The 21,419-nt window shown below is 41.4% G+C and overlaps 1 protein-coding gene across 4 annotated transcripts in view; it reads right to left on the minus strand.

Annotated features, from left to right (window-relative positions):
- GNPTAB (N-acetylglucosamine-1-phosphate transferase subunits alpha and beta) overlaps window positions 1-21,419 on the minus strand; it is an 82,465-nt gene that overhangs the window by 60,653 nt on the left and 393 nt on the right. The gene's annotated exons all lie outside the window — the stretch shown is intronic.

Genomic DNA, 21,419 nt, shown 5'->3' on the forward strand with positions numbered 1-21,419 from the left:
CTCTTGTTACCCAGGCTGGAGTGCAATGGCGCGATCTCGGCTCACCGCAACCTCCGCCTCCTGGGTTCAGGCAATTCTCCTGCCTCAGCCTCCCGAGTAGCTGGGATTACAGGCTCGCACCACCATGCCCAGCTAATGTTTTTGTATTTTTAGTAGAGACAGGGTTTCACCATGTTGACCAGGATGGTCTCGATCTCTTGACCTCGTGATCCACCCGCCTCGACCTCCCAAAGTGCTGGGATTACAGGCTTGAGCCACCGCGCCCGGCCTAAAATCATATTTTTAACCAATCATTTAAAAATAATAACTTAATTCTCTCAGTCAATAACATTATGTGCCATCATTCTAGACTCTGGGGACATAGCAATGACCAAAACAAATTTTCTTCCTTTGTGGAGCATTACAAAGTAGTCAAGGGATAAAGTGTTTGATAAAATACTATGTAAAAAAAGCAACAATCATAACTCTCAGTCTGGAGCCCAACATCAGCAAAATGGTAGAACAGGCTGCTACAATTTTTCTTTCCCCACGTAAACACAGACAAGCCCAAACTGCCAGAATAACAACAAAAAACAAAATGACAAACATTGTATGATTCTATTATATAGATTATCCAGAATAGGCAAATCTATAGAGACAGAAAGTAGATTAGAGGCAACCAGAAGCTAAAGGGAGATATGAATGAGGAATTTAATGGTTACAAAGTTCCTGTTTGGGGTGATGAAAAAGTTTTGGAAATAGATAGTGGTGATGGTTGCACAACTTTGTAAATGTAACTAACACCACTGAGTTATACAATTAAAAATAGCTAAAATGGCAAATTTTATGTTATATATGTTTAACCACAATAATTTAAAAGAAAAGTAAATCACTACAATACCCTCCCCCTAAAAAATAAAGGAACATTATGAACAACTCTACCTCCACAGATTTTATAATTAGATTAAATGGACCAGTTCCTTGAAAGATACAATCCAAAACTCAAGGAGAAATAAGTCATCTGAACAGGGCTATATCTATTAAAAATTTTGATTCAATAATTAATAACCTTGCAAAATAGCCCAGACCCAGATGGTTTCACTGGTAAATTTTATCAAACATTTAAGGGGGGAAAAAAAAAGATACCAGTTCTCTACAATCTCTTCCAGGAAACAGACGCAGAGGGAACACTTCCTAATTCATTCTGTGAGACCAAAATTACTCTAAGGACAAAACAAGACAAAGACATTACAAGAAAACTTATAAACCAACATCGCTCATGAACACAGATGTGAAAATTCTCAATAAAATATTATCAAATAAAATCCAACAACATATAAAAAGAATTATTTACCACAACCAAGTGGGATTTATCCCAGGTATATAAGCCTGGTTTAACAACCAAAAATCAATTAATAAAAACCTTAACATCAACAAGCTAAAGAAGAAAAGTTGTATGACCATACCAATAGATGCGGAAAAAGCACTTGACAATCCAACATTTATTTATGATAAAAACTTTCAACAAACTAGGAATACAGGAGAACTTCCTCAATTTGAAAAAGAACATCCACAAAAAAAGTTTCACCTAATATACTTAGTGATATACTTAGTGATGAGAAACTACATGCTTTCCTCCTAAAACCAGGAAAAAGACAAGGATGGACTCCTCTCATCACCATTCTTATTCCAAATTGTACCTGAAGTCCTAGCTGATGCAATAGGACAAAAAAAAAAAAAAAAAAAGAAATAAAAGGTAAACAGATTGAGAAGGATGAAATAAAACGTCTTGGTTTGAGCAGAAGAAAAAAAAAATAAAACTGTCTTGTTCACAGATGACATGATTGTCTACGTAGAAAAATCCCACAGAATCAACAACAATAAAATCTGAAACAAATAAGCAAATACAGTAAGACTGCAGGATACAAAGTTAACATACAGGGCTGGCACAGTGGCTCAGACCTGTAATCCCAGTACTTTGGGAGGCCCAGATTGGCAGATCCCCTGAGGTATGGAGTTCGAGACCAGCCTGGCCAACATGATGAAACCTCATCTCTGCTAAAAATACAAAAATTAGCCAGGTGTGGTAGCACACACCTCTAGTCCTAGCTACTCGGGAGGCTAAGGCATGGCAGCACCACTGTACTCCAGCCTAGGCGTCAGGGTAAGACTCTCTCTCAAAAAACAAACATACAAACAAATAAAAACAAAGTTAACATACAAAAGTCAAAAGGATAATTAGAATTTGAACAATTAGAATTTGAAACTAAAAAATACAATTTAGGCTAGCACCCCCAGCTAAAAAAGAAAAGAAATGCATAGGCATGATTCTAACAAAATATGTATGAATATATATGAAATCTTTGTGAAGAAAACTACAGAAAGTCAATGAAAATAATCAAAGAAGATCTAAATAAAATTCCATGTTCATAGATAGGAAGCCTCAATATTAAGATGTCAGTTCTCCCCAACTTGATCTACAGATTCAGTGCAAACTCAATTAAAATTCCAGCAAGTTATTTTGTAGACATAGACTAACTGACTCTAAAGTTACATGGCTGGGGTGGTGGCTTATGCCTGTAATCACACCACTTTCAGAGGCCAAGGTGGGAGGATTGCTTGAGCCCAGGAGTTTAAGACCAGCCTGGGCAACAAAGTAAAACCCCACCCTTACAAAAAAAAAAAAAAAGCTGGGCATAGTGGCATGCATCTGTGGACCCAGCTACTCAACAGGCTGGGGTGAGAGGATCACTTGAACTCAGTCCTGTTTGTGCCACTGCACTCCAGCCTAGATGACAGAGCAAGACCCTGTTTCCAAAACAAAAGAAAGAAAATCTAGGTGACCTTGGATTTGATGATAACTTTTTGGATATAACACCAAAACTACAATCCATAGGTGAGAAAAAGACTGATAGCTGTACTAATTAAAAACTGCTCTGCTCTGCTCTGGGAGACATTGTTAAAAGAATGAAAAGATAATTATTGACTGAGAAAAATACTTGTAAGACACTTATCTGATAAGGGACTGGTATCCAAAATATACAAAGAACTCTTAAAATTAAACAATAAGGAAACAAAAAAAGAAATTAAAAACTGGGTAAGGCCTGGCCCAGTGGCTCACGCCTGTAATACCACCACTTTGGCAGGCCAAGGTGGGTGGATCATGAGGTCAGGAGATGGAGACCATTCTGGCTAACACAGTGAAACCCCATCTCTACTAAAAATACAAAAAATTAGCCAGGCATGGCAGCATGTGCCTGTAATCTCAGCTACTCAGAAGGCTGAGGCAGGAGAACAGCCTGAACTTGGGAGGCAAAGGTTGCAGTGAGCCAAAGTTGTGCCACTGCACTCCAGGCTGGGCGAGAGTGAGGCTGTGTCTCAAAATTTAAAAAGAAGAAAAAAGAAAACTGGGCAAAAAAAATCTTAAGATACCTAACCAAAGAAAACATACAGATGGTAAACAGGTATACAAAATAATACTCAACGTCACATGCCATTAGGGAATAACAAATTAAAACAGCAATGAGATACCACTACGTACCTAATGGAATGGCTAAAATCCGAAACACTCACAACGCCAAGCCGAAACACTCACAATATGAAGCAACAGGAACTCTCATTCACTGCTGGTGGGAATTCAAATGGTACAGCCACTTTGGAAGACAAGTTGGCAGTGTCTCACAAAGCTAAGCATAGGTTTATCACAGTCATACTCCTAGGTATTTACCTAACTGAGTTGAAAAATTATGTCTATAGAAAAACCTGCAGGTTTATAGCAACTTTATTCATAATTGCCCAAAACTGGAAACAACCAAGATGTCTTTCAAAAGGTGAATGGCACCAGACAATGGAATATTATTCGGTGCTACAAAGAAAAGAGCCATCAAGCCACAAAAAGACATAGAAGAAACTTAAATGAATATTGCTAAGGGAAAGAAGCAAACTGAAAAGGCTACATATTATGTGAGCCCAAGAAATGACATTCTGGAAAAGGCCCAACTACAGGCACAGCAAAAAGATCAGTGGTTGCCAGTGGGAAGGAAGGAGAAGATGGGAATGAAGAGGTGAAGCACAGAGCAAGAACATTTGTAGGGCAGTGAAACTATTCTGTACAATACCATAGTGGTAGACACAGTACCTTATACTTTCATCAAAACCCACAGAACTGTACAAAACAAAGAATGAATCCTAGTGTAATCCATGCACATTAGTTAATAAAAAATCTGTCAGTATTGATTCACCAACTGTAACAAATGTACCACACGGATGCAAGGTGTTTTTAGGGGAAACAGGCCAGGTATGGTGATTAACACCTGTAATCTCAGTGCTTTGGAGACCAAGGCAGAAGAATCCCTTCAGACCAGGAGTTCAATACAGTGAGACACAGTCTCTACAAAAAGGTGTGGTGTGTGCCTATACACCTGGCAACTTGGGAGGCTGAGGGATGGAAGATCTCTTGAGCCCAGGCATTCAAGGCTGCAGTGAGCTATGACTGTACAACTACACTCCAGCCTGTGCAACAGAGCAAGACCCAGTCTCTAAAAATAATAATAAATAAATAAAATAAGCCCATTAAAAAATAGGGAAAACTGTTTGGGAGAGAGGGAGTATATGGGAATTTCTGCACCTTCCACATAATTTTTCTGTAAACCTAAAACTGCTCTAAAATGTAGTCTACTCCAATTTCATATGCATACACATACATATATAAAAACTAAATCCACATTCTTTCTTTTAAAGTCAAATTTAGAAACTGCTCACCATGGGTGACCTTTCCATATTTAGATAGTAGAAAAAAATATTCCTGCACTCAGCTTACTTCTAGGTGCCAGGCTTCCAGGGGCCAAAAATACATGGTGAATAAGACAGAAAGGCCCCTACTCCCACAGAGCCTATATTTTAAAGGAGAGAGGTAAGACATCATGTAAGAAATCATACATATCAACATACAGTTTCAGATTGATACAAAATATTATTAAAAAAAAAAAAAAAAAGAAAGGAAAAACAGGTGAATGTGATAAAGGACTTGGGAAAGAGGCTGCTTTAGGACAGGTGGTGGGGAAGGCCCAAGTGAAGTATTACAGCTGAGACCTATGTGACCAGAAAGCCTGTCACCAGATGATCTGGGGGGTGTGCTCTCCTGTTGATGGAACAGCCAGTGCAAAGCTCCTAAGGCAGGAAAAATTTAATGTATTCAAAGAATAAAAAGAAGATGACTGCATCAGTTCTGAGCCTACACCTCGGAAGGATTTGTGAGTACCCAGCGGATCTCTCAGGCCTCTACCTTTGCCTTGAGAAGAACACATCCAGGTTCACTAGCTGGTCCCTGGAGGATGAGAGACCCGTGGAGCACAGCCAGCCAAGTCCAACCCCAATCAGTTAACTAATGACCTGCACATCTAGAGAGCAAGTAATTGCCACTGTAAATCAAGGATTGGAAATCTTTCTCTGTAAAAGACCAAATAGTAATATCTACACTTTGCAGGCCATATAGTTTCTGTCTCAGCTACTTAATTCTGCCACTGTAATGTGAAAGCAGCCACAGACAGCACGTAAACAAATGGACATGGCTGTGTTCCACTGAAACTTAAATTATAGAAACTGACATTTAAATTTCACATAGGGGAGGCATAACATGGGGAGAAATGCCAGATATAGGTGATGGGGAGGAAGGCAGCAAACCACATTGCCAGGTATGTACCTATGCAACAATCTTGCATGTTCTTCACATGTACCCCAAAACCTAAAATGCAATGAAATATATATATACATGTATATAAATTTCACATAATTTTTTCTTTTATACTCTATCCCTGTGGATTAGTCTGTTCTCGCATTGCTATAAAGAACTACTAAGAAATTTATAAAGAAAAGTTCGATTTATAAAGAAAATTTATAAAGAAAAGGGCAATATAAAGAAAAGTGGTTTAATTGACTCACAGTTCTGCAGGATGTACAGGAAGCACTACTGGGGAAGCCTCAGGAAACTTGCAATCATGGCAGAAGGCAAAGGGGAAGCTGGCACATCTTACATGGCCAAAAAAGGAGGAAGACAGCAAAGGGGGAGGTGCTACACACAGTTTTTTGTTTTTGTTTTTGTTTATTGTTTTTTGAGATGGAGTCTTGCTGTGTCACCCAGGTTGGAATGCAGTGGCATGATCTCAGCTCACTGCAACCTTCACCTCCTGGGTTCAAGCGATTCTCCTGCCTTAGCCTCCCGAGTGGCTGGAACTACAGGCACCTGCTACCACACCCTGCTAAGTTTTGTATGATTACATGCCTGTAATCCCAGCACTTTGGAAGGCCAAGGTGGGAGGACTGTTTGAGCTTGGGAGTTCAAGAACAGCCTGGGCAACATGGCAAAACTCTGCCTCCACAAAAAAGAAAACAAAACAAAACAAAACAAAAATTAGCCAGCGTAGTGGCACACCCCAGTGGTCCCAGTACTCAGGAGGCTGAGGTGGGAGGACCCCTTGAGCCTGGGAGGCAGATGTTGCAGTGAGCCTAAGATTGTGCTACTGCATTCCAGCCTGGGCAATGGAGCGAGACCCTGTCTCAATAAAAATAAAAAATAAACCTATTATGCTGCCAGCAGTTTTCAAAGTATAGTTCAGGGACTCCTGAGACCCCCAAGATCCTTTTCAGTTATCCACCATGCCAGGCCCATAATAGCTCATTGTTAAATGCTAAACCCTAAGTAATTCTGCAGAACTCTGATATAAGTTATTCCACCTTCTATGTTATAAAGACAATTTTTAAATAAAGGGACTTGTCCAAAGCCAAACCATAAGGCAGCAATAAACAATGCTAACTGGGCATGGTCGTGTACACCTGTAGTCCCAGCTACTCAGGAGGCTAACATGGGAGGATTGCTTTCAGCCCAGGCGTTTGAGGCTGCAGTGTCCTATGATCATGTCTGTGAATAGCCATTCCACTTCAGGCTGGGCAATATAAGAAGACCCTGTTCCAAAAAAAAAGAAAAAAAAGAGCCTCTCTCTAAAAACAAAGATACTTTCCTTTCAGGCCTTGGTACAATTATAAAAATCAATTTTCAATGGTCGCTGATTCTGCTCTCGAACAGGCAAAGCAATCCTGAAAGACTGCAAAAAGAACTAAGTTTGAGGCATCACACCACCTGACTTCAAAATATACCACAGAGCTAAAGAAACCAAGACAGCATGGTGCTGGCATAAAACAGACACAAAGATCACTGAAACAGAATAGGGAAATCAAAAATAAATCCACGGATTTACAGCCAACTCATTTCTGAAAAAAGTGTCAAGAACATACAATGGGGAAAGACCGTCTCTTCAATACGTGGTGCTGGGAAAACTGCAATTTCATTTGCAGAAGAATGAAACTGGACGCCTATCAATCACCATATATAAAACTCAAACCAAAATGGATTAAAGACTTAAATCTAAGACCTGAAACTATAAAATGACTAGAAGAAAATACTGGGGAAATTCAGGACATTGGTCTGGGCAAAGATTTCTTAAGACCTCAAGAGAATATACAGCCAAAAATAAATGGACAAATGGGATTACACCAAGCTAAAAAGCTTCTGCACAGCAAAGGAAACAATCAACAAAATGAAGAGACTGCCTACAGAATGAGAAAAATTATTTGGAAACTATTCACTCGATAAGGGTTTAATAATCAGAATATATAAGGAGCTCAAACAACTCAATGGCATTTTAAAAAACCCAAATCTGATTTTAAAATTGGCAAAATATCAGAATACACATTTCTCAAAAGAAGACACATGTAAGTGGCCATAGGATATTAAAAAATGTTCAACATCACAAGTCATCAGGGAAACGTAATTAAAGCCACAGTGAGATATCTCACTTTAGTCAAAGTGGTTATTATCAAAAAGATAGAAAATAAGAAATGCTAGCAAGGACTTGACGCAAAGGCAATGCTTGTACCCTATTAGTGGGAATGTAAACTAGTATCCATTATGGAAAACAGTTTGAAGATTCCTCAAAAAAACTAAAAATAGACTATATGATCTAGCAATCCCACTACTGGGTATAAACCCAAAAGAAATCAGTATATTGAAGAGATATCTACACTCCCATGTTTATTTCAGCACTATTCACAACAGCCAAGATTTGGAGGCAACCTAAGTGTCCATCAATGGATGAATGGATAAAGAAAATGGTATATGCACACAATGGGTTATTATTCAGCCATAAATAAGAATGAAATCCTGTAATTTGCAGCAACATGGATGGAACTGGAGGATAAGATGTTAAGTAAAATAAGCCAGGCACAGAAAAACAAATTTCACATGCTCTCACTCATATGCGACAGCTAAAAAACTGATTTCAGGGAGGTAGAGAATAGAATGGTGGTTACCAGAGGATGGAAAGGGTGATTGGGGAAGGGGGATGAAGAGTGATTGACTAATAGGTTCAAAAATACAGTTAGATGGTCCTAGGGTTATACAGCACAATAAAACAACTGTAGTTAAAAATAATGTATTGTGTATTTCAAAATGGCTAGAAGATCTGGAATGTTCCCAACACAAAGAAATGATACAGGGTTAAGGTGATGGATACCCCAATTAACCGGATTTTATTATTCTACTTTTTTTTTTTTTTTTTTTTTTTTTTAGACATGGTCTCACACTCTGTCACCCTTTATGAAGGGTGGAACAGTGGCACAATCATGTAGCCTCAATCACCTGGGCTCAAGTGATCCTTCTACCTCAGCCTCCAGAGTGGCTGGGACTACAGGCACGCACCACCATACCCAGCTAAGTTTTGTAATTTTTTGTTGAGATAGGGTTTCGCCATGTTGCCCACACTGGTCTCGAATGCCCTGAGTTCAAGCAATCCGCCCACCTAAGCCTCTCAAAGTGCTGGAATTCAGGTGTGAGTCACTGCATCATTACACACTGTATGCATGCATAAAAATATCATATGTACCCCATAAATGTGCATAACTATTATATAGCCATAATAATTAAAAATTAAAAGTAATTAATATTTTAAATAGCTTGCTAGCTGGCCAAGGTGGCACATGCCTACCATCCACCTACGGGGAGGCTGAGGTGGAAGAATCACTTGAGCCTAGGAGTTCGAGACCAGCCTGGGCAACATAGTGAGATCCTATCTCAAAAAAATTAAAATATAAAAAAAGCTTGTAGATTCTGAAGCATTATACTCGATGCGGCATTTTCACCGTCTCCTGCTGCCAATTTTCTCCCATCTGCAATTCATCTTCCACATTACCTCCACAGCAACTGTTCTGAGCACAGATTTGATTTCATCACTGTCTTCCTTAAAATCCTTTGATGGTCCCCATTTTCTTCAGGATGAATTCAAATTCCTTAGTACCACCCAGCAGGAAAGTCCTAAAATGGCCCCTGCCTGCCTCTTCAGCTTAATTCCCCTTCCACTCCAAAAATGCTGCAGCCCTTTCGAATTATTTTTGTTCTTACAACGTAATAATGTCTCATAGCCATACCTGTACACCAATGGCATATTTCTCTTAAAAAACAAAACAAACAAACAAAAAAACACTCCTCTTCCTTTACTCAGCTATCTCCTTCCAGATCAAGCTCAGGTGTCACACCATCTTGAGAAAGTGTGCCTAGTACCCACACCTACCTCTTCAACTGCATTGACCATGACACATTTTAAGTTTGCCTATTTGCTTGTCCATCTTCCTGTCTGAATTATGAGTTCCTCCAGAGCAGAAAGCAACTTAAATATCTTTGTGTCTTTAGTTAGCAGTAGAGAATCTGGCTGATATGGTTTGGCTGTGTCCTCAACCAAATCTCATCCTGAATTGTAGCTCCCATTGTCATGGGAGGGACCTGAAGAGAGGTAACCATTTCATAGGAGTGGGCTTTTCCCATGCTGTTCTCTCATGCTGTGATAGTGAATAAGTCTCACGAGATCTGATGGTTTTATAAAGGGCAGTCCCCCTGCACATGCTCTCTTGCCTGCTTCCATGTAACATGTGCCTTTGCTCCTCCTTCCCCGTTCACCATGATTGTAAGGCATCCCCAGCCATGTGGAACTGTGAGTCCATTAAACTTCTTTTTCTTTTCTTTCTTTTTTTTTTTTTTCTTTGAGATGAAGTCTCGCTCTTGTTACCCTGGCTGGAGTGCAATGACATGATCTTGGCTCACTGCAACCTCCACCTCCTGGGTTGAAGCAATTCTGCTTCAGCCGCCCAAGTAAGCTGGGATTATAGGTGTCCACTACCATGCTTGGCTAATTTTTGTATTTTTAGTAGAGACAGGGTTTTACCATGTTGGCAGGTTGGTCTTGAACTCCTGACTTCAGATGATCCGCCTGCCTTGGCCTTCCAAAGTGCTAGGATTACAGGCGTGAGACATCACATCTGGTCTAAAGCTCTTTTTCTTTATAAACTACCCAGTCTCAGGTATTTCTTCACAGCAGTATGAAAACGGACTAATACCCGGTCCCAGACTGAACATCTCCATAAACCTGTCACATAAACAACTTCTGATAATTTGCTTTACAAGTTTATCCAATTTGGAATTAATGAGAGATAGAAATGAAGTGAGAAAATGGAGGAGAAAAAAAGATTTATCAAAGGAAAAAGATAAACTAGAATCTTTAAAAAAAAAAAAAAAAGCAATTTGGGGAAGTAATTTTAAAGTGGGCAATACGGTTTTTAGTCTGATCGTAGAATGAGTTTCACCGCCTGCATGAGTGTGACCTGGTCTTTCTGAAAGATCACTTTTTCCTGTTTAATTTAGTATGCATATGAATCACACATAGGCTGACTAATCAACTGCTAATGATTCTGCATCTGTATCACAAGATGGGAACGATCTATCTAAAGAATGGCAGAAATTTTCAACAGATATATCACAAATATATGTAATCTATTATAGTTACACCTGTTATATTTTAGAAGGAATGAGAGGAAGCCTACAAATAGTATACAGTGCAAGCTATATTAAATAAAGCATCTGCTCCCTCTGATTTCATAGCAACCATAACAAAGCACACTGAGGTAAAGAAATCACTGTGAGTTCTTCTGTTCTGTCTTTAAGGGAAGATTAACAGGCATAAGCCCACAGGGTGGTCTCCTGTCCTGTCTTCATAAGCACTGTGGCCACATGGACAACAATCCTGAGATGGGACAGATGGCACTCAATTAGCTGAATATCTAGCACCAGGCTCTATGCAAGATGTCTTATATACATTAGGCAACTTAGCAACAAAAATAAATTTTGATGCTTATAAGTATTCATTCAACAAATGTTTGCTGAAGACCTACAAGTAGGGTCTGTGAGAGCAAATGAACTTGTCTATCTTGCTTACTTTCATAGCCCAAGATGTTAGTGGAGTGCCTGGCACATAATGGAACATAAACACTGGAGGATTTTGCCTCCTAAACCTCTTGAATCTGTCATTTCTCTTTCTATGTCCTTCCACCGACCTAGTCCCAGGCCAGTCCTGCAGACTAACTACCCTGAAGCCATTCTTGCCCCTTCCACTTCTGGAATTCTCAACTTCAGCACTATCGACATTTTGGGCTGGATGATTCTTTGTTGTAGAAGGCTGTCCTGTGCACTACAGGATGTTTGGCAGAATCCCTGGCTTCTACCCTCTAAATGCCAGTAGCGGCAACCCCATGCCATGACCCAGCTGTATCAACCAAAAATGTTTCTAGACATTTGGTCTCCTTGGGGCAAAATCACACCTAGCTAAGAACTACTGTGCTAGAGCTGACTTGACCTCCTCTGCCCTCAGCCTCAGCAATTCTTACCCTTTACAGTTGAACTCAACAGCATCAAGCAAGAAAGCATCTTCTGGCTGGGCACAGTGGCTCACGCCTCTAATCCCAGCACTTTGGGAGGCCGAGGTGGGTGGATCATCTGAGGTCAGGAGTTTGAGACCAGCCTGGCAAACATAGTGAAGCCCTGTCTCTACTAAAAATTTTAAAAGGTGGCTGGGCATGGCAGTGCAAGCCTGTAATCCCAGCTACTCAGAAGGCTGAAGCAGGAGAACTGCTTGAACCCAGGACGCAGAGATTGCAATGAGCCAAGATCACGGCCACTGTACTCCAGGCTGGGTGACAGAGCGAGACTGTCTCAAAAAAAAAAAAAAAAAAAGCAAGCATCTCTTGATCCCCTGCCACCAGACAAGACTGATCTCACTGCTGGTCTCTTCCACAACAATGCTCTATTTCTTTGCAGCATTCCTCACAATTGTAATGAAGTAGCAGTTAACGTTGGACTGCACCACCAGAATATAAGCTCACTGTCAGCAGGAGCCAACTCTGCTTTGTTCACTGCTGGATCCTCAGGGGCCTGGTACAGTGCTCAAAAAATATCTACTAACTGAATAAATGAGGCAGGCACTCTGCCAGGGCACAGGGATTTGAAGATAAAGAAGATTCCATCTTTGTGACCAGGATGCTGAGCACAGAAACAGCAAATAAGTTTCATCTCCCTGGCAAGCTCAATTAACTGGTACCCAAATTGGGAAGCTGTGCATGTAAAAACAAGTTTCTTCTGAGGCAGCAAAAGACAAGATACCACATTCCAAAGCGAAGTGTTGGGCCAAGATGCAACATTGCTTAAGAAACAGCTGCAAGCTCAACCAAACCATGGTAGAAAGGTCCAGGAGGTGGCGGTCAGAGGAGGTCTTCAGAGGCAGCTGGCATTCTGTGACTCCTGCTCTACCTCATTCAAGGGGGAGCAGTGGAAGTCTGTTTCCCACTTCCTTAAGCCCATGAAAAGGGCTCAACAAAATTACCAAGAGAACTCACTATGGGTCCATGAAGTTAGGTGGGTACCATGTCTGTGTCACACCTGAAAAATATAAAGGGCTGACTGGCTAGTTGCTCTGAGGATAAGAAAGAAGTTGTCACTATGCTGGAATCACCCTCCCCTAGTCTCAGCAAAGGATGTGGGTGTCCTGTGTACCAGATGTGGGCCACACAACGAAGAACCAGCAGAAGGTCACCCTGGGCCTACTCATTGGGCAAAAGAGGCTGAAATGAGAAGCTCCCATTATTATCAGATTCTTAGGAGCTATGGCAGGAATAAGCAACCAAACTGAATGAAGATGCATTTGGTCTCATCAGGGGAAAAGCAAGCGACCACTCCTGAGCCTGGTGGTGGGTGTGGTCTCGGAAGGATGCCCCTTGAAAACACTCAGGAGAGAATAAGCTCTGACACTTGCAAATCCCAGGGGGCTCCTGCACTCATTCAGTAAGAAATTTCCTGTCCTCATTTCGTTCCTTTCTTCCATGTGCTCCAACACAGGAAGGATCAGAAACAGGTTACAGAGCAGAAAGAGAAGCATCAAGCAAGGAAAAGTGAGAAGACACCCACTGTGTTCACCCTTCTTTCCTTAACTGCGGTCTTTCTGCCTGCAGCAAGCTTGTACTGGGAGAGGAAACTTAGGCTTTAAGTCTGTTATGCTTTAGAACTGAAGACTCTAATTTCTGAATTCACCTAATGTTCTGTAGTGTGAAGTGACCACAGAAATCTCAGGCCCACCTGAGTTTTCAGGGGTACAAGACATTAGAAAGAGCCAGTGGAAGATAAGAATAAAGAGATTGGCTACGCATCCCACAAGGTGTACTTAATACTCAACATGACAATCACAGCCAGCTCCCTACCCAGCATCACCTACTTGTTGTTCTTCCATAAAGGGACCCTACCCCCACATAACAAATATTTAGGAGAACAGTCTCCAGATTCAGAGGTAGGTCAGACTGGTCTAAAAGTAACCCCTTTCTCCTTGCAAGAGATTTGTGTAAGAATGGCTCTATTAGCATAACTGGGACCAATGCCAGGAAAGGATTACTGAGGTCCTGGGTCAAGTTCTTCCTCCCTCTTCTGAGAGTCCTCTCAAAAGCTGGAGGAACACCAAACTGTTAGAGAAATTATTCTGAAAGTATGGCTAGGCTTAAGAAGGGAAAAGCGCCATGATGAAGAAGGCCGAGTCTTAGGAAGGCAAGGTGCCAGGTATGCGGTGTAGGCAGCTGGTAGGAAGTGTGGATCTAGAGCTTCTTGGAGAGGCAGCAGGCAATCTGGAGTCACGGATGTCTGGAAGGGATCTGAAACATGCTATTCTCCATATATAAGAAAAGATGGCCAAGGAGCAAAGCCTGGGGGATCCAGCATTTAAGACAGAAAGAACAGTGAGTGGGAAAGAACTGGGAAGGCAGTATTACTGAACAAAGAGTGAGAATTTCCAAATGCTTGCAGTGTCAGATGCTGCCAAAATCAGGTTAAGGCCAGGCGCAGTGGCTCATGCCTGTAATCCCAGCACTCTGGGAGGCCACGGTGGGCAAATCACTTGAGGTCAGGAGTTTGAGACCAGCCTAGCTGACATGGTGAAACACTGTCTCTAGTAAAAATACAAAAATTAGCCAGGTGTTGTCGTGGGTGCCTGTAATCCCAGCTACTCAGGAGGCTGATGCAAGAGAAGCACTTGAACCCGGAACACAGAGGTTACAGTGAGCCAAGATTGCACCACTGCACTCCAGCATGAGCCACAGAACGAGACACCATCTCAAAAAAAAAAAAAAAAAAAAAAAAAATCAGGTTAAGTTTTTCTCTCACAATTGATAAAATTCATTAACAAAATTAACAATATTTACATCTCAAGAGAAAGACCAAATGCAATTATCAAATCACCATATTAAGTTAAAGGTATATATTGATCATTACTGATTTATAAGGGCACACCTGAGCTGTGTTTAACAAAGCTCCATGTTAATATATCCATGCAAGAAAACAAGTTTCACAGATAGATTAATTAACCAGATATTAAAAATAGAAACAACCCACTTTATATCTTCTACAGCAAGGTGAAGGGCTAACAGCTATCACAGACACAATGCTAACATTAAAGTCAGGGAAAGGAAATGGGTTTTGACACAAGTCAGTGTCTTCAAGACATCTGCTGTTCTGGCCCTTCTGTGGATAACAGCCTCGTGATTGTCTTCTGGTGCTCTCCTCCCAGTTCATGTGGTTTAGTTGAAACTGACAGCCCCACCCACTCCCCTGTTTCTGGAGATGATCCCAGTGGTTAATAAGGGTATAACAAGGGCACTCATTCCTCTGGCTAGGCAGGCAGCCCTGGGTCTAGCAGGCACTAATGAGAAAAGCTATCTTTCTGCTGCAGTTACTGAACTGGTAGAACAGAAGCTGGGGTTGCCAGCAGCAATCTTTGTTCTCATATAAGGAGAGTCTGCCTGAGAAGTAACTAAAAGAGGGGAAGGCAGAGGTGAGGAACAGGGACAAAAACAGATTCCTGATGAAGTCACTTGAGCACCTCGATCCAATCATGACAGAAATTTCACTATATATATATGTACTCTTTTTTAATCTTTTTATTTTGTTTTGAGAAAGGGCCTCATTCTGTTGTCCAGGCTAGAGTACAGTGGCACAATCTTGGCTCATTGCAACCTTCATCTCCCAGGTTCAAGCAATTCTCCTGTCTCAGCCTCCTAAGCAGCTGGGTCTTCAGGCACACACCACCATGCCTGGCTAAGTTTTTGTATTTTTAGTAGAGATGGAGTTTCACCATGTTGGCCAGGTTAGTCTTGAACTCGCGCCTTGGCTTCCTCAAGTGCTGGGATTACACACGTGAGCCACCACACCCGAATGCATCCTATATTTTTCAATTATACCAATTAATTTCTTTTCTTAAGCCAGGTCTGAGCTGGGAGTCTGTCACTTGCAACCTAGTGCAGTTAACTAATCTCAGCAGCAATGTTAAACCACTAGTAATTCAAAAAGAAAAAGTGATCACAAACTTTTCTAACATTACCAACTTTATACTAAAATTACTCCCACCACTGCCTGAAGTAATCTTTCCTTGTCTCTCTGCTTAGACTCCTACTTGTCCATGAAGCCTCCCTAAAGCTCATGCCTCCTTGTAAAGATCTCAGAACTGCCTCTAGGATATCTCAACCCACAACGCTCTTCTGTCTTCTGACTTGCTAAGCAATTGTTGTGTACCAACTCAGGCATTCAACTGCCTATTCCCCTGTGTTGTTATTCCGTCCTCATATCTTGGCCTCATCTCATAGTCAAAGGCATGAGCTATAATTCTTTGTATCTCTGAAAGCATCTTCACTGTACATTCTAAGGACAGCATCTTCCACTGTACATTCTAACAGGCCTCAGGCTTTTAGAGAAAATTACCAGAGCAGGAATGACTTTCTGAGCATGAAAATATTCAAGTTATAATCAGATCAATCACATTTGAGAAATAAAAGGGGAACTATAAACAAACACTGCATCAGAGCAAAAAATTTACCTTTACTTTAAATGAATTTGAAAGGATGTCGGTTAAGATCAACCCAATTCATCCATCCATTCATTCATGCATCCACAAAGTATTTATTCAGCATCTACTGGGTACCAATCACTTTCTAGGTGCTAAGAATACAGCAGCGAATAAGACAAGGTCCCTACTTTGATAGTTAGCTAGACTATGTATCTCTCTCAAACCACCCCCAAAGAAAGAGACCTTTTAAAAAAGCTCCATGTGGCCACTGGCATTTCCTCTCTAGTATAAAATCCACTATATTATAATTCATGCTTCTCATGTGAAGCATCCAATAAATGTATATTCACAAAACATTAAAGCTAAAATGAGGCTCTTAGAAATACAGTCTTATGAAAATATGTATGGCATACTTGCGAGTGGGGGGGAAGAAATACAGTCTTGTCGTTTTTAAAGATTTTTAAACAATGAAGGCTTTCCCGCTCCCTGAAAAAGAAGTCCGCACAAAATAGACAAGAGGGGCTGGGCTACTCCCAACCCACGAAGCAGCTGGGAGTAACTCAGTTTGGAAACTGCTGAGGATCATAATTTGTGCTGCGCCAAGGAGCAGGCCGGAGACTATCCTGACTCCCAGGCCAGGCCTCTTTCTAATTCATCTATTTGTTGCCTTTGGCCAAGAACACACTCAAATATATCTGTTTAATAAGTGAACTAATTAAATACAAACATGATTGAAATAGGGCAAGTATGAGACACTGGTCACCACTGAGGTTGAGCATAACTTGAACTAGAACCAGCTTTCAATTCTCCTTTTCACAGAAAATAAGTCATTGATTCAAAATGGCGACAGAAAGCAGCCAACCAAAGGGAGCAGAGAGGTCAGGGAAAAACTGCTATTCATTATGAGTAGATTCTATGTGAACCTATTTTGCTTCCTTATTTAATTCTTGGATATTTCTTTCCATACTTAGTGGACAAAGGAAGTGATATGTTATACATACACCGTACTCCCCCATACACATATACAGTGATCTACAATCCTCTATTAGCAATCCTGAAATCCAAAAAGCTCTGAATACTGGAGGGGCTTTTAATTTTTTTTTCTGATTTTTTTTTTTTTTTTTTTTTGGCAAAATAGACCAGAGATCTTTTTGTACCTTATTTGGCAACTAAACTTGACCTGACCCGAACTTACTTGTTGGCAAAACTTGACCTACACTGACCTGAGGCTATGTATAGTCGGCATTTTCCTGAGTGTGAGGAATTGTGGACTTGTATATAAATGGTTCGATTGAATAACGATGGCCCTGAAATAATAAATTTAAACTCAAAAGCACGTTTTAAAATCTATACAGTAGCAACTAACAGAGAACAAATGATTTAAAAATCGGAAGTTCCTAAGCTAAAAAGAATCTTAAGAGCAGTCCATCTAGTAACCAACCCCATTTGTGGAGCTAACTTACAGCAGACTGATACCTGCTACCTACACCCCAAGGCAATGCATTTTTGAGACCACTAGTCTCCATTCTGAGGGCTCTCAGAATGAGCCCAAGGAGACATTCCTGAGGGCTCTCCCTGTAGGAATGTCACCTTGCTTTTGTTTTTCTTTTTTTTTGAGACAGGGTCTCCCAGGCTAAAGTGAGCGGCACAATCATAGGCCCTGCAGCCTGAAACTCCTGAGCTCAAGCAACACTCCTGCCTCAGCCTCCTGAGTAGCTGGGACTACAGGCATGTGCCACCACACCTAGCTATTTTTTTAATTTTTTTCTTTATTTATGTATTTATTTTTGAGACAAGGTTTCACTCTATCACCCAGGCTGTAGTGCCATGGTGCAACCTCGGCTCATGCAGCCTTAACCACCAGGGCTCAAGCGATCCTCCCACCTCAGTCTCCCAAGCAGCTGGGACTACTCTAATTACTACTCTTCTTTTTTTTGTAGAGACAAGGTTTCACCATGTTGCCCAGGCTAGCCTCAAACTCCTGATCTAAAGCAATTCTCCTGCCTGTCAAAGTGCTGGGATTACAGGTGTGAGCCACCACGCCCAGCCTTTATTTTTATTTTTTTGTAGAGACAGAGTTTCCTTTGTTTCCCAGGCTAGTCTCCAACTCCTGGCTTCAAGCAATCCTCCCACCTTCCTCCCAAAGTGCTGGGATTACAGGCATAAACCACCTCCTCCAGCTTGTTTCTGTTTGATCAGAGTTCCCAAAGGTTCTCCAGAAAATACTTCACTCAACTTAAAGGGAAAACAAACAAAAATAAAATGTTTTAAATACTTCCTTCCCTCAATTCTACTTCTTTTTCTCAAAGTTTGGATGAGTATAGAAAAGGCTTATCAAACACAGCATCAAATACCTCTTATATTGAGAGGGCTGTGTGTGGTGGCTCATGCTGGTAATCTTAGCACATTGGGAGGCCGAGGCAGGCGCATCACCTGAGGTCTAGAGTTCGAGACCAGCCTGACCAACATGGTGAAACCCCATCTCTACTAAAAATACAAAAAAATCAGTCAGGCATGGTGGCAAGCTCCTGTAATCTCAGCTACTCACGAGGGTGGGACAGGGAGAATTGTTTGAACCCGTAAGGCGGAGGTTGCAGTGAGCCAAGATCGCCCCACTGCACTCCAGCCTGGGCAACAGAGTGAGACTCCATCTCAAAACAAAAAATAATGATCTTCTTAGTCCAGAAGGATTTACAATTAGTGAGCTTATTAACAAGTTGGTAACATTAACTGTATGATCAAAGTATTGTGATTCAAGGATATGTTTCAAAACAAGGTTTAAGGACATACAATCAATAGTTGACAATATAATAGCAGCAGTAGCCACGACCATTTAATGAGGGTCTGTTATGTGGTAGGAACTGTGTGAGGTGCTTTACACACAGATCTTATTTAATCCTCATCATCAACCCTGCAAGGAAGGTATTCTTGCCTCCATTTCAAAGATGAGGAAGTTCAGAGAGGTTAAATATCCTTCCCAAGATCAGACAAAGGGAGAGCCTGGGCTGCTTGAGAAACCATAAAAAGGTGTGCTTAAGAGCATAGCTCGGGCCGGGCGCACTGGCTCAAGCCTGTAATCCCAGCACTTTGGGAGGCCAAGGCGGGTGGATCACGAGGCCAAGAGATCGAGACCATCCTGGCCAACATGGTGAAACCCCCATCTCTACTAAAAATACAAAAATTAGCTGGGCGTGGTGGCGTGCGCCTGTAGTCCCAGCTACTCGGGAGGCTGAGGCAGGAGAATTGCTTGAACCGGGGTGGCGGATGTTGCAGTGAGCCAAGATTGTGCCACTGCACTCCAGCCTGGCGCCTGGCGACAAAGTGAGACCCTGTCTCAAAAAAAAAAAAAAAAAAAAAAGAGCGCAGCTTGGAGCCAGACTGCCTTGGTTTGAAGCCCAGGTCTGCTATGAATTAGCTAGATTAAGTTATGCAAATGTCTCCATTTTATCACTTATAAAATCAGAATAATAATATTACCTATCTTACAGGACTGATGTTGTGAGGATTAAATTAGTTAATATATATAAAGCAATTAGGAGAGTTCCAGACACCTGTTAAGGGCAATGCAAGTATTAGCTATTATTATGATCATTATTAACTGGAGCCAGCATTCAAACCCAAATCTGCCTAATCATGCAGCTCCTATTTTCCACTATGCTTCAAAAGTTAAACACAGGCCAGCTGCCTGCACCTCTCATGACACCTGTTGGCATTGTCTGCCTTTCATTTCTCTTGTCTGTTCCAAACCTTATGATCTGTGGCCATTTCAAGACTGCAACAAAATGTCTCTCTTTTGGTAAACAGCCTGGCATTGAATGAAAGCAAAAAGAAAAGGATACCAAATGAAAAAATCAGGCCAGGTACAGTGGCTCACGCCTGTAATCCCAACTTTGGGAGGCTGAGGCAGGCAGATCACTTGAGGTCAGGAGTTTGAGACCAACCTGGCCAACATGATGAAACCCCATCTCTACTAAAAATACAAAAATTAGCTGGGCATACTGGTATGTGCCTGTAGTCCCAGCTACTTGGGAGGCTGAGGCAGGAGAATTTCTTGAACCTGGGAGCTGGAGGTTGCAGTGAGTAGAGATCGAGCCACTGCACTCCAGCTTGGGTGACAAAGCAAGACTGTGTCTCAAAAAAATGAAATAAAATAAAAAATTCTAACAACTGATGCCTTTAAGTCACCTTCACACTGCATGGGACTTTAATAAACAGCTAATTCAAAATTAATCAAGGCCAAAAAAAAAAAACATACCAAAGCAACAAAGCACCTAACTACACATGGACACATTAAGTTGCAACACATGAAACAAAGACCACAGAGTGCTATAATATTAAGTACATATGCCACACTTACAAGTCTGGAGCTTTTTCACTCTTATGGTAAGACATTTTTTCCCAGCCTCTAGAACCAAGAACTACTAAAAGTACATGCTCAGAATTCATGCCATATAATTTAGTCATTAAACAAATACTTGGACTGCAGACTCTGGTAGTACCTGGCACTGTGATTGGGCTAGGGTTACAGTATTTAAACAGACAGCACCTTCTCTTATGGAGCTTACAATCCAGCATGGGTAAAGACTTCAAGCAAATGTATATTGTGGCATTCCTAAAAACTACTCTGCTAATTTTAAAACCTTTTGTAACCTCCTACCAAAAAAAAAATTAAAACAAAGGGACAGATTTCAAACCACCTGAAAAGACAGGTTTTCTCTCAGTTGCTAAAAGTGGCATTCTTGGGCCAGGCGCGGTACCTCATGCCTGTAACCCCAGCACTTTGGGAGGCCAAGAAGGGAGGATCGCTTGAGCCCAGGTGTACGAGACTAACCTGGGCAACACAGGGAGACCTCCGTCTCTATTTTTTTTTTAAAAAAGGTGGGGAGGGAGCAGTATCTAAAATCACATACATGCACTCTTACAGTTCTGACTTGCTCATAGTCTCTGTACACGTTTATGATAACGAATACTGTATTTGGCCGGGCGCGGTGGCTCACGCCTGTAATCCCACCACTCTGGGACGCTGAGGCAGAGGGGATCGCCTGAGCTCCGGAGTTCGAGGCCAGCCTGGGAAACAAAGCAAAACCCCGTCTCTAATAATGAAAAAATATATACGGCATCGCAGGGCACAGCTAGCGCAGCGCAGCGCAGGGTCGAGGCGCCCGGTCCAAGCTGAGACGCCGCTACTCA

Source organism: Sapajus apella, unplaced genomic scaffold (genome assembly GCF_009761245.1).
Source record: "Sapajus apella isolate SASKATOON/1434 unplaced genomic scaffold, GSC_monkey_1.0 scaffold2, whole genome shotgun sequence".
NCBI lineage: Eukaryota > Metazoa > Chordata > Mammalia > Primates > Cebidae > Sapajus > Sapajus apella.